Raw genomic sequence first — 11,023 nt, forward strand, 5'->3', positions numbered from 1 at the left:
TGTATTATATAATCTCCTCTCGTATTCAGTCCTATCCGATTGGGTCACCAGTAGGTATATCAACTAAGCATAATTAAACTTTAGTAGGAATGATTTCTAAGTAACACATTTCGAGGAAATCATTAAAATCAGAAGTAAAAGCAGAACTGAAAACCACATGTAGTGTCTGTGGTACTTCAAAGCATTTGTAGGAACAACTATGAAATAGATTTTTCAAATATTTAGAAATAAAACACATTTTTCAATTCCTTTTAATATTTTTATGATTAAACCTTATTACATTAAAACACATATGACAGAGTAACAGGGATCTGAGATTTTACCCAATTGCAAGAAAACAAATTAAGCTGACAGTTTCATAGACACTGGTTGAAGACACAGATTCCTGTTTCAGAGACAGAATACTATTTATTACTCACGGGTGAGGAGCTCTCCATGTCCCCGCCTGTTGCCGGTGGAAGTGTGCTTCTTGCAATGTCAGGAGAAAAAGAATTTTCTGAAATTTGCATGGGAGAATGAGTGATATTTATTTGTGTGGAATTAGACCCCTGAGTTTCCAAGGTCTTATTTCCCTCTGTCCCGCCAAGGAAAAGATCCCGTTTTGCCTTCAGCCGAGCTAAGATTAAAGCCACTGCCCAGAGTTTCCATTCCATAATTGCATAGTCCAGTCCAGCATCAGGCTAGCCATGCAGTCCCTAGGGCCACATGTCTATGGAGGGGACATGGGTGAAAGCAAGGAAGTAGGAGCAAAACCAGAGAAATGAGAGCAATCGGAGCACCAAGGGCCAAGAGAAAGAACTCTTTGGGGGATTATGTATTCCCAAATTTTTGTGGGCTTGCAGTGGCCCCACCCCCTCTGGCCAATGATCTCTGGTCCAGGTTAGACTGACAGGCACCTTCCCTATGTCACCGCCACTTTACTGCGCATGAACCCATCTCCCTTTTGTCCAGTCCCTTCCCTCAGTGACTTGCAGGGAAGGAACACCCCTAGTTCCCTGGGGATTAAGAAGTTGCAGCTTCATAGTGAAGTCGCCTAGGTGGCCATAATGCTTATAATGTCTGGCCTCCCTTTCGCTCCTTTCCTATTATTAAAACTAGCTAATTGCAATGGCAACACTCACAGCAGTCACAGTAGCCAGAGTATTAGCATTTTGGTGGCAACTTCCCAGTCACAATTCCCACAGGGTGACATGAAAGAAGCAAGATGACACTGTTTATGCAGCAGATTCCATGAAAGTAGAGGAACCTTGAGCTTTGGGAATTCAAATGGCTTATATCTGTTCTTTTCTCAAAAGGGAAATCTGTCCTTGCTCCAAGTGAGACACTATATGTATCTTCTAAAGCTGTGTTTGGTACAAACATCTTTACAAAGCGTATAGAACAAAGGCAGTCAGTGCCTTTGCTCACAAAGTTATGAAGAAACATGAGAGACCATGGACAACTGTCTCCCAAAACAGGGTATCAAATATATAAAATTATTTCTTTATGCATAAGATACAAAAATCAATGGAACACAGAGAAAACTTTTATAATACATGTTAATATTCACATATAAAGAAATGGTAATTAGGGTAAAGTTTGTTTTTTACTATTATCACAGTATGTACTGATGCTTCAATTTATTTCTACATGCATGAGTTTATTAATGTCACTTATATAAGTTTTTTAATGCTACATGATAAAACTTTGCATTATTTAACATTTTTCCTATTTAATTTCACTAAATTTAATTCCTAAGTTTTCATGACTGTTTCTAAATTGTACATAATTATTTTAAAAATTTATTGAATTTATTGGGGCGACATTGGTTAATAAATTTATACATCTGTATATTGCATTGTGCCTTCACTGCCCAAAGTAAAGTCTCCCTTTGCCCACCTTCACCCTGCCCGCCCCCGCCCCCGACTTCTGGCCCTCACCACACTGGTGTCTGTGTCCGTGGACTATGCATATATGTTCTTTGGCTGATCTTTTCACCTTCTTTCTTCCAGTCCCCTCTCCCTCCTCCCCTTTGCTATCTGTCAGACTGTTCCATGTAGGGGGCGATAGTCAGCATTTTGTAATTTCTAACCAAATCCAATCTTCAAACCATGGATTCCTTTGGAGTAAAGACTGTTTAGTTGATGCAAGGTTTGACTATATCATATTGCCATAATCTCTCCATTTACAAAATTTGTCTCCTGAGCATCTTCCAAGCATCGTCAGGCCTAACAATTCCAAATGGGCTGCGGTAAAGCCTCACATCTCCGGTATACGTTTCATTTGTATTTATCTTAGTCATCAACTTGATAATCCATATCACAGTCTCAGGGTCTTTTACCATATGAACAGATTGTTAAAAGAACTTCTTCTGGAGTAGGGTACTGCAGAACTCCTTTCAGTTCATTAAGCTCTTATACATTCTTCATCTTCCATGGGAGCTATTAGTCTCTACACGCTGAGAGTGAATGAAACAATCTCATCTCTCTCAACTCCCTTCTGAGGTTGGAGTCGTCCAGGCCATCACAGGCTTGTTTCATCTGCTTTCATTGAATTGTTTTCTGCCTTACTAAGCATTTAAATTATTTTTTACCGTGTTTTATCATATAAAGTTTCTTAGTAGCCCAATTTTTTAAATTGATGATTGCTAACCTGACATGTGCTTGTTTATGTATGTCAGAAATATTTCTTAGGTCTTCAGGCCTCTCTGTTTAAAGTTAGTTAAAAAGTTTCTTCTCCCAAAGTTCCTACAAGGAAGCTGATTTGCCTATACTTTTTCAAGTAAATACTGATTGCAGATATTTTTAACAGAACTTCTTTTAGTCTATTACTCAAAATGAAAGGACAGTTAGAAATTAAGATGAGGCCAAATTTGCAACCTAAACAATTGAATAAATTAGATCTTTTAATCATTTCTAAGTTAGGGTTGAATCATTCTAATTGTAATTTGGACATACACTGGAGTATTTGCCGATTTTATATTAAAGTATTGGGGAAATGTATGGAGGATATCAAGTGTTCTTTTCATTCTGTTGTAATATTGCCATTATAAAACATTTTTTATGATGGAAAATTCCAAACAAGTGCAAACGTGTAAAAGAATTCTCTCTGTACTCATCACTTCTCCTCAACAATCATCACTAATGGAAAACTTATTTCAGTTTTGTTCCTATCCACTCAGCCCCACTGGATTATTTTGAAGCAAATTCCAGACACAACATCTTTTATCTTTAAATATTTCACTAAATATGTTTAAAATATGAAGGACCTCCTAAAAACACAATCTCAGTGCCCATTACACCATTTAGAAATACATATTAACTTTTTAGAGCAATTAAATATATGGTGAGTATTCAAAATTTCTCAGTTGATGACCTTTATCCCTCCCATTTGCTTTGCATCTCTGTGGCATTGCTTAATGGGTTCATCTTACCTGCATTTCCTGTAAACTGATAGTTAAATCTAGTGGTCTGATCAGATTCAGGTTTGATTTTTTATTTTATTTGATTGCAATTATTTTATGAATGTTATTGTGTAATTCCATCAGGAGGTCCAAATATCTGATTGTGTTTCATTTTATGATATTAACAAATATTGATGGTTGCTGTTTAGATTAATTATTTCATTACAGGTTTGCAAAGTGGGAATATTCTAATTTTATTATCTGCCCCCCCCCCCCCCCTTTAAGCTGGAATATAGCTATGAAGAGTCAACTATTTGATTTGGTTACTCCAAATTTTTTTCACACTAAAAAAAGATGAATGCGTGATTATTTTCCTCAGTGTACCAGGTTTTAACAAAATTAATTACTTTGCCAGAATCTTTCTAAGGAGACTACTAAATATATTTATTTATTATTTTTTAAAGATTGAAATGTAGTTGGCATACAGTATTACATTAGTTTCAGGTGTACAACTGAGTGATTTGACATTTGAGATACCTTAGGAAGTGACCACCACAATAAGTAGTAACCATCTGTCCCCCAAATATGAAGTGCTTTGTGGATTTAAGTGTGATCCTTGTGCAGGAGCCATGCCAATTTTCTCTGTACCGGTTCAATTTTAGTATATGTGCTTCCAAAGTGAGCACTGCAAATGTATTTTTAAAATATACTTCTGAACTCATTTGATTTATTTCAATGTACTGCAGCTATTCTTTCTGAGACTCAAACTACCCCAACTTTGCCCAGTAACTGACTCTTAAATTTGACTCCTGAGTTCATGGGATAAGGCCACAGAAGTTGTTTAATAGTTTTACTGCTTTCTGTTCTAAGATGTTCCAGACACATCCTGTACACTTCCTTTGCCAGCCGATCTCTTTGTGGGGCTTTGGTTTATTTTCAGTGACGAAGAACATTAGATACTACAGTCTAGGCGCCAGGAGTGTTCATTACTGCCAGGGTCTTTTTTTTTTCTTCCCCAGTGGACACAGTTAGAGAAACTATACCTTTTTAAAAATAAACTTTATTTTTTAAAGCAGTTTTGAGTTCACAGCAAAACTGAGCAGAAAGTACAGAGATTTCTCATGTGCCTCCACCACTATCGACATCTTCTGACAGAGCGGTACATTTGTGACAGTTGAGGAAACTACACCGACATGTCATCCAAAGTCCATAGTTTATAAAAGGGTAACTCTTTATTTATTTATTTTTAAGTTAATTTTATTTTTATTGTGGACGCTATTACGGATGTCCCCACTTACCGCCACCCCCTTGCCCACCATCACCCAGCCGCCACGCCCCCCCCTGTTGTCTGTCTGTGTGTCATGTATATATGTCTTTCCGCGGATCCCGTCACCTTCTTTCATCCAGTTCCCCCCTCCCCCCTCCCCTCTGACAGTTCCATGCATCCATGTCCCTGTTTCTATTTGGTTCATCAGTTTATTTGGTTCAGTAGATTCCACATATAAATGAGATCATACGGTATTTTCTTTCTCTGACTGGCTTATTTAACTTATATTTGAGTGTGTTTAGTATTGTAAGAAATTGCCAAACTGTCTTCCAAAGTGACTGTACCATTTTGCATTCCCACCAGCAGTTAGTGAACGTTCTTGTTGCTTCATATCCTTGCTAGCATTTGGTATTGTCAGTGTTTTGGATTTTCACTATCATTTATTTTTATTTAATAAAAAATGCATCTTAAGTTCATACTGCTATTTCCTATTGTAAACTTGAGTTACAAGTTTTTACTTAAATCTATTGATTTTATATTTATATCTATTTCTCTTAAACCATAAATCTTGTTTTCTAATGATATCTACATAAGCATTTGTTTGCCTCAGCAATATATGTGTGTGAATATATATTGTTTTTATATATAAAACAATTCCAATATGTCATTTAAAGTAATAGTCTTGCAGTCCTACAGAAAGTATTAAATTAGTGCTTATTCTTCTGAGCGTTCTCACTGACCACAAACAGAAACACACACACAAATTACTCTAGAGACTTTGGAATCAAGGACCCTGAGTCTATGGTGCCTTCTCTAACAGAGCATTGAAACCCGATTACTGTCCTCGGTTATATTTCAGAAGTCACAATGACTTGGGCCAGTAGAAAGAAAAAAGGCAGTGCCAGGTGAGCTCTTAAGACCCATGTAATTCATAATTACAACAATATCTTTGCTTAATGGGTATAAAATATCTATTTTACCAAGTACCCTTTTGTTAAAATTACTTCATATTGTTTGTGTCAGCTAGTTAAATTATTTTTTTCGCTGCAAAACTTATGAAGAGAATAAATAATTTTACACTCTCAAGCCAAAGCATCATTTTTCAAAGTGGTATACACTCGAATTCACAAATGTAGGCAAGATGTTCCCATGCAGCCATCCCAGGCCCATTATCTTTATGTTAAGCGATTTTTCCATTTTGGGTGGTTTTGAATTAGCAGTTATATAACCAAAGAGAATGACTGCTGCTTAATTGTGGGAACCATCATTATAAAATTAGCAATCTGCCTCACTGCTTCACAATTGAGCGTTTTCTTTCATTTCTTGAGAGAGAAAATCACAAATTTTAATACTGTCTTGTCTTCTATTTATTTGTTTATCTATTCATGATATAGGATAACTGATTTGCCATAATCTAACTCAGTTTTGATTTTCTGGTAATTAAACATTTAGTCTTGAACAGTTTTCATTAGTGTGATTTTGTTAAACCTCACTCTTGATAGGCTGCAAACAAACCTTTAAAGCGGCTCTGACTATTGCAGAAAAGCAGCAATATAAACACCAAATGAATGATTGTTTTATGAATTTTATTTCAATATTATTTTCTAGTGTATATTGAAGAAATAGGTTTTTATATATTTCTTTACAGGAGGATGGTTCTAACAGCTTTACTAATTATATAAGTGCATTAAAATAGATGTTTAAATTTTATTTTAGTAGTCCAAATAAGAGCTTTTTTTCCCCCCTGCATGATAACAAAATAGAAACATCAGTGTTTCAAAATTTAAATAATTAGCCACATTACAGGTCTAATCCTAAACAACACTATGGTGTCCCCTTAAAATGTTCTACCTAAGATGTCATAATTTAAAAATAAATTTTAAAAATAATTATTCAAAGGTTATTATATAATAAATGAGGGTGATACCCATAGGATGGGGGTGAAAGTAGGGAAGGTTTTATTTTAATAGGGAATAAAATGTCTGTAAACTGCTCTAAAATAGAACTCCAACTTTAGAATTTAGGACAGTAATCACTCGTGGAGGGACTGGCCGGCACACTTCAGATCATGTGATCTCAGCACCAATAACCACGACTTATTTCTGAGCCCATCCAGTCTTGGGAAAACTAAACTCATTTCAATAAATGTCCAGGATTTTTAAAAGCTTCCTTTTGTTTCATCTGTTTTAAAAGCATATTTTACAGACAATAAGTGCTATTAAAAAAGTATTATTCCTACCCTGGGTTGTATAATTAACTTTTAAAACTTAAAAAAAAAAAAAAGACATTCTATACTTGGGTCTGACTAATCCATTTTTTCCCTAGAATTATGCAGCTATTAAATATTTAATTTTTAGAAATAGTTAATCTTTTTATTGCTCTCTTACTGATACGACGGAGGACTCAAGGAAGAAAAGTCTTCCCGTGAGCCTCTAGATTTGGGGTACAGTTGACTAGCATAATGGAAAGTTACTATGATTCAGTGTGAGAGTGGGAGGCAAAACTGCTGCTGCCGCCCAGCAGAATGGGATCAGAGTAAGAACCTTTTAGAGCCAAGGAGTGGAGTTTGGATTGGGGGCAGGATGAATTATTTCAGTTGAATGACTGAACTGAGGTTGGGCGGGGCAGTAAACAAATTGGGATCCATAAAAACCAGAGCTTGACCATATTGTAGAGATATCCAATAAAGAAGAAAGCAGTGAGTGCTGGAAAGGAAAGCAAATATGTCATCAAGAATTTATTGACTGCAGCAAAAACACACTTAGGACAGTGAACCGAGGAAGGGCATAGAAGAAACAGCAGGAGAGCCGAGGCTGGGCTGCTTTGGCTCACTTGGAAGTCAGAGAAAAGAGGGCCTTGGAGACAGGTTCGGGGGCTTTGCTGCTGCCCATTGCTCCCCTGGTTGAAAGTCTCATGGGGTCCCTTGGAGTTTAGGCTTCTCCTGTCTCGGGGGGAAGGAGAGGGGAAAGGGAATGGCTTGGGAGTGCTCCCTGGAGGGAGAGCGCGCTGGGACCTTCCTTTTCAGGGGTTTTAAAGGCTTTTAGGGGAAGTCTTAGCAGAGGATCAATAGAATATTCTTCAGCTTTAAGCTGATGGACCAAAATGAGATTCATGCTCTTAATTTGTCTGTCTTTGGGTGTGGTTGGCAAAGGGCACTCATTGGATTTGTTATCTGCCTCCCAGAGTAAGGTTGTTTAAGCTATTTACCCTCTGGTTGCGGAGGAGAAGTGAAAACCATTCACTCTTAAGTGTCCTTGGTTTAGAGAAGATAGGATTTACTAGGAGGTTGCAAACCTGCTGTTTATGTCTTATTCCGCATGTCCTGGAATTTTCCTAGGTTCTTACTATCATATAATATTTTCATTTTCATCTAAGATTGTATTTTAATATGTCCTCTAGCATTATTAGAAGTTTCTTGTTTATAATTCTCTTTTGCCAAGATATAACACCAAACCATCATGGGCCTTTATTATCAGAGGTGATCCAGTCTATCAAATGTTGAATAGGTTTTATGTGAACAATGGTAGTCAAATAGGACTGAATACTCTTGTTAAGATTATTCCTGTTGTATGTATCCTAACAGTTTAAAACCTGTGCCTTATGGAATTAAACCGAAGTGGCAGTAAACCGAAGTTGAAGTTTCTCTGCTTGGCAAGTTACCTAATCCTGTTAGAGAACTGGTTACAAATTTGTTTTCACCTTTAAACCACATCAGAAAGTTAGATTGCTGAGTAAATAGCCTAACTAAACTCTGCTCTCCTTTGTGGAAGATAGAACTTTGATCAATTTCTAATAATCCACAATATAGCTTAATAGATACCTATTAAACACTATAATACAAGTTTTGTCAGGCATATTCGATGAACTTCAGCATCAAATAGAATCCATGGTGCAAAAGTCAACTAGAAATAAATTGTTATGCTGAGGTAATTTCTTGCAAGTTCTGGGGCTGCCCTCTCAGTAAAGTGATACAATTAATGAGCCTTTGCCTTCCCCTTGCCCTGAGCTGCCCTGTGAGATCACAAGGGCTCACCTCTTTCCACTCCTAAGTAGGCAGGCAGATCTGAAGTGCTCTGTTGACTAAAGACCAAAACAGATTTAAATCTTTAGATGCACCCTATCTGTGAAATTGATTTGTCCTAAGGAAATTTTCCTCCAGCGCATTTGAAACACCAAGAGAAACAATCTTGCTCTTGTCAATGAAAATGAAACTAATAAAGTAAATGCTTCTAATGGCTCCACAAAGTTTCATTTATAATGTTTGGGTCCTTTAGCATATCTCATTGGCCTTTTTATTCTGTTCATCCAGAGGACTAAATTTGGTAGGTAACCACAATTCAATTTCCGATTGACTCTAAATCCCATTATCTTCTGTGTTGACCCCCATCCCTCTCCTTTCCCAGCATCTTTTTTCTCTCTTAGATTTATATGCAGTGATCATTGTCCTGTACTTTCCTGACCTTCAATCTGTTTTCTCCTTTCAAATTGTGAAGTGCCCCTGGAGGAAACAAGATTTGACCTCTCTTGAATCCTCTAAAGAGAATCACATAGGGATGCTTTTTCCTCATGGCTCTCTCATCTCTTCATTATTTACTCAACATAGAAAGTATATTGGTGCCAGTCCCCTTTTCTCCTTTCTCACAAACTCACCTAACTTCTCATTTTTTATTCTTTTACCCGCCAAGGATGCTTGTGGATGTTTCTTCCTCTAAAAATTAAAAAAACAAACAAAAAAAATCCCCAATAGATTCGGTGTGTTTTTTGGCCTTTTTACTCTATGTTGCAAGCACAGTTTAAATTTAAACTGGCTGCGTATTTTATGTGTGCCGCATTCATTGCTTGTGACAGAGCATCCTTTGTCTTCCACTGCCCCATGTGTTCAGCGGGGACTACAGTGCCAGCGCTGTATTCTTTTTAAGGTTCTATTTGTGTTTCTTTAAGTATTTCTAAGTTTCTTCTCTATTTTATGAGAAGTAGTATAATCCCGCTCTTCTATCACAAACTCATTATTCATGGGAAGGCCTAAAAAGCAATCTTCATGACCATAGGGGTGGCTTTGCTAGATAACCCTTTAAGAAAGAGAATTCTTTTAACTTTCTCTGGTCAGATTCCCTTGGCTCCAGTTTTTTGTTCTACACATAGTAGGACCTGCTATAAAGTGAAGTTCATTATCTAAACCATGCCTGATAACTGTATTATGAATAATAACCCTTATTATTTAACATACCACATTTTGTTAATCAAAGAAATAGATTATTTGTAGGTGCTTGATATTTCATTCCAACACTTAAGGACTTTTACAGACTCTTTTGTGATAAATTAATCTTTGAACCACTTCCATGATGTTTATGTTGTACTTCTGTAGAACTGAAGTCATTTTGATGTATTTTGAGGGATGGGTGCTAGACATTGTGAGAAGACACACAAGGATTTAAATAGCATACCAGGTATCTAAAGGCAGATCCAGGTTTTGCAGGGTCCAACATTTATACTATTTGGGCAGCTTACTTTAAGAAAAAGAATACAAAATTACGAATACATATTTCAAAACTTGGTAGAGGATCATGTAAGGTCAGGGTGCTGAAGAGCTGGCTTCCTTGACTCCATGGTAAATGCTCTTCTGTAGCTACTGAGTTATGGTGCCTGAATACGTAGGAAGTACTTACAGGGTGAGCCAGCAGGTGGAGTAGGTCAGTATTATAATATTCTACATAGAGAAGATAAGAACGTTGGATTTAATCCTATGGAGAAATATTAAAATTACTTTTTTTGTTTCTTTTGATTATAATCCTAACTAACCTGTACTGGTTTTGAGTTGCTGTGTTATGGAAGGGAGCTGGAAAGAGTTGGACAAGTTAACATGGAATGTGAAGGGGTAATAAAATTTTTGTGAAAGTTTTCTCTTTTGAGTTGAGCTTGAGACATTTCATTTTCTGTTGCTGTGTTGCCAGTTGGTACTACATGGGTAATAATTTTCTTCATCTATTGAACCCAGATCGATCTTCACAATTTTTTTTTTTTTGGTAGGGATTAGGGTAAATTTCTGGTACAATAGCAATCCCTATTCTACGATATTTATCAGCCATCCACAGTATGTAAGGAACAATCCTGGGCGCAAAGTCACTAATCATCAGAGATGCAAATTAAAATGACAATGAGGTATCACCTCACACCTGCCAGAATGGCTGCCATCAGCAAATTAGCAAACAAGGGGAGGGGGGAGGACACAAAGACAGAGCTTTTGATAGTTTTCATTAAGAGAGATTTACCCAATTTATTTTAATTTTGTTTTGGGTTTCTGGTATTTTGACCTAAAATATCTGCTAAGTTGTATTTTTATACAAGGTGTCCCCCCAAAATGAATACACACACTT

At 36.7% G+C, this 11,023-nt stretch overlaps 1 non-coding gene across 1 annotated transcript; it reads right to left on the minus strand.

Moving 5' to 3' along the window:
- Positions 1-3,961: 3,961 nt before the first annotated feature.
- On the minus strand, positions 3,962-4,068 carry LOC148093077 (U6 spliceosomal RNA). The gene has a single exon (XR_015714637.1). It is a non-coding gene; the product is annotated as a U6 spliceosomal RNA (small nuclear RNA).
- Between the last annotated feature and the right edge of the window lie 6,955 nt (positions 4,069-11,023).

The sequence above is a fragment of the Miniopterus natalensis genome, chromosome 5 (genome assembly GCF_054644295.1).
Source record: "Miniopterus natalensis isolate mMinNat1 chromosome 5, mMinNat1.hap1, whole genome shotgun sequence".
Classification (NCBI taxonomy): Eukaryota; Metazoa; Chordata; class Mammalia; order Chiroptera; family Miniopteridae; genus Miniopterus; species Miniopterus natalensis.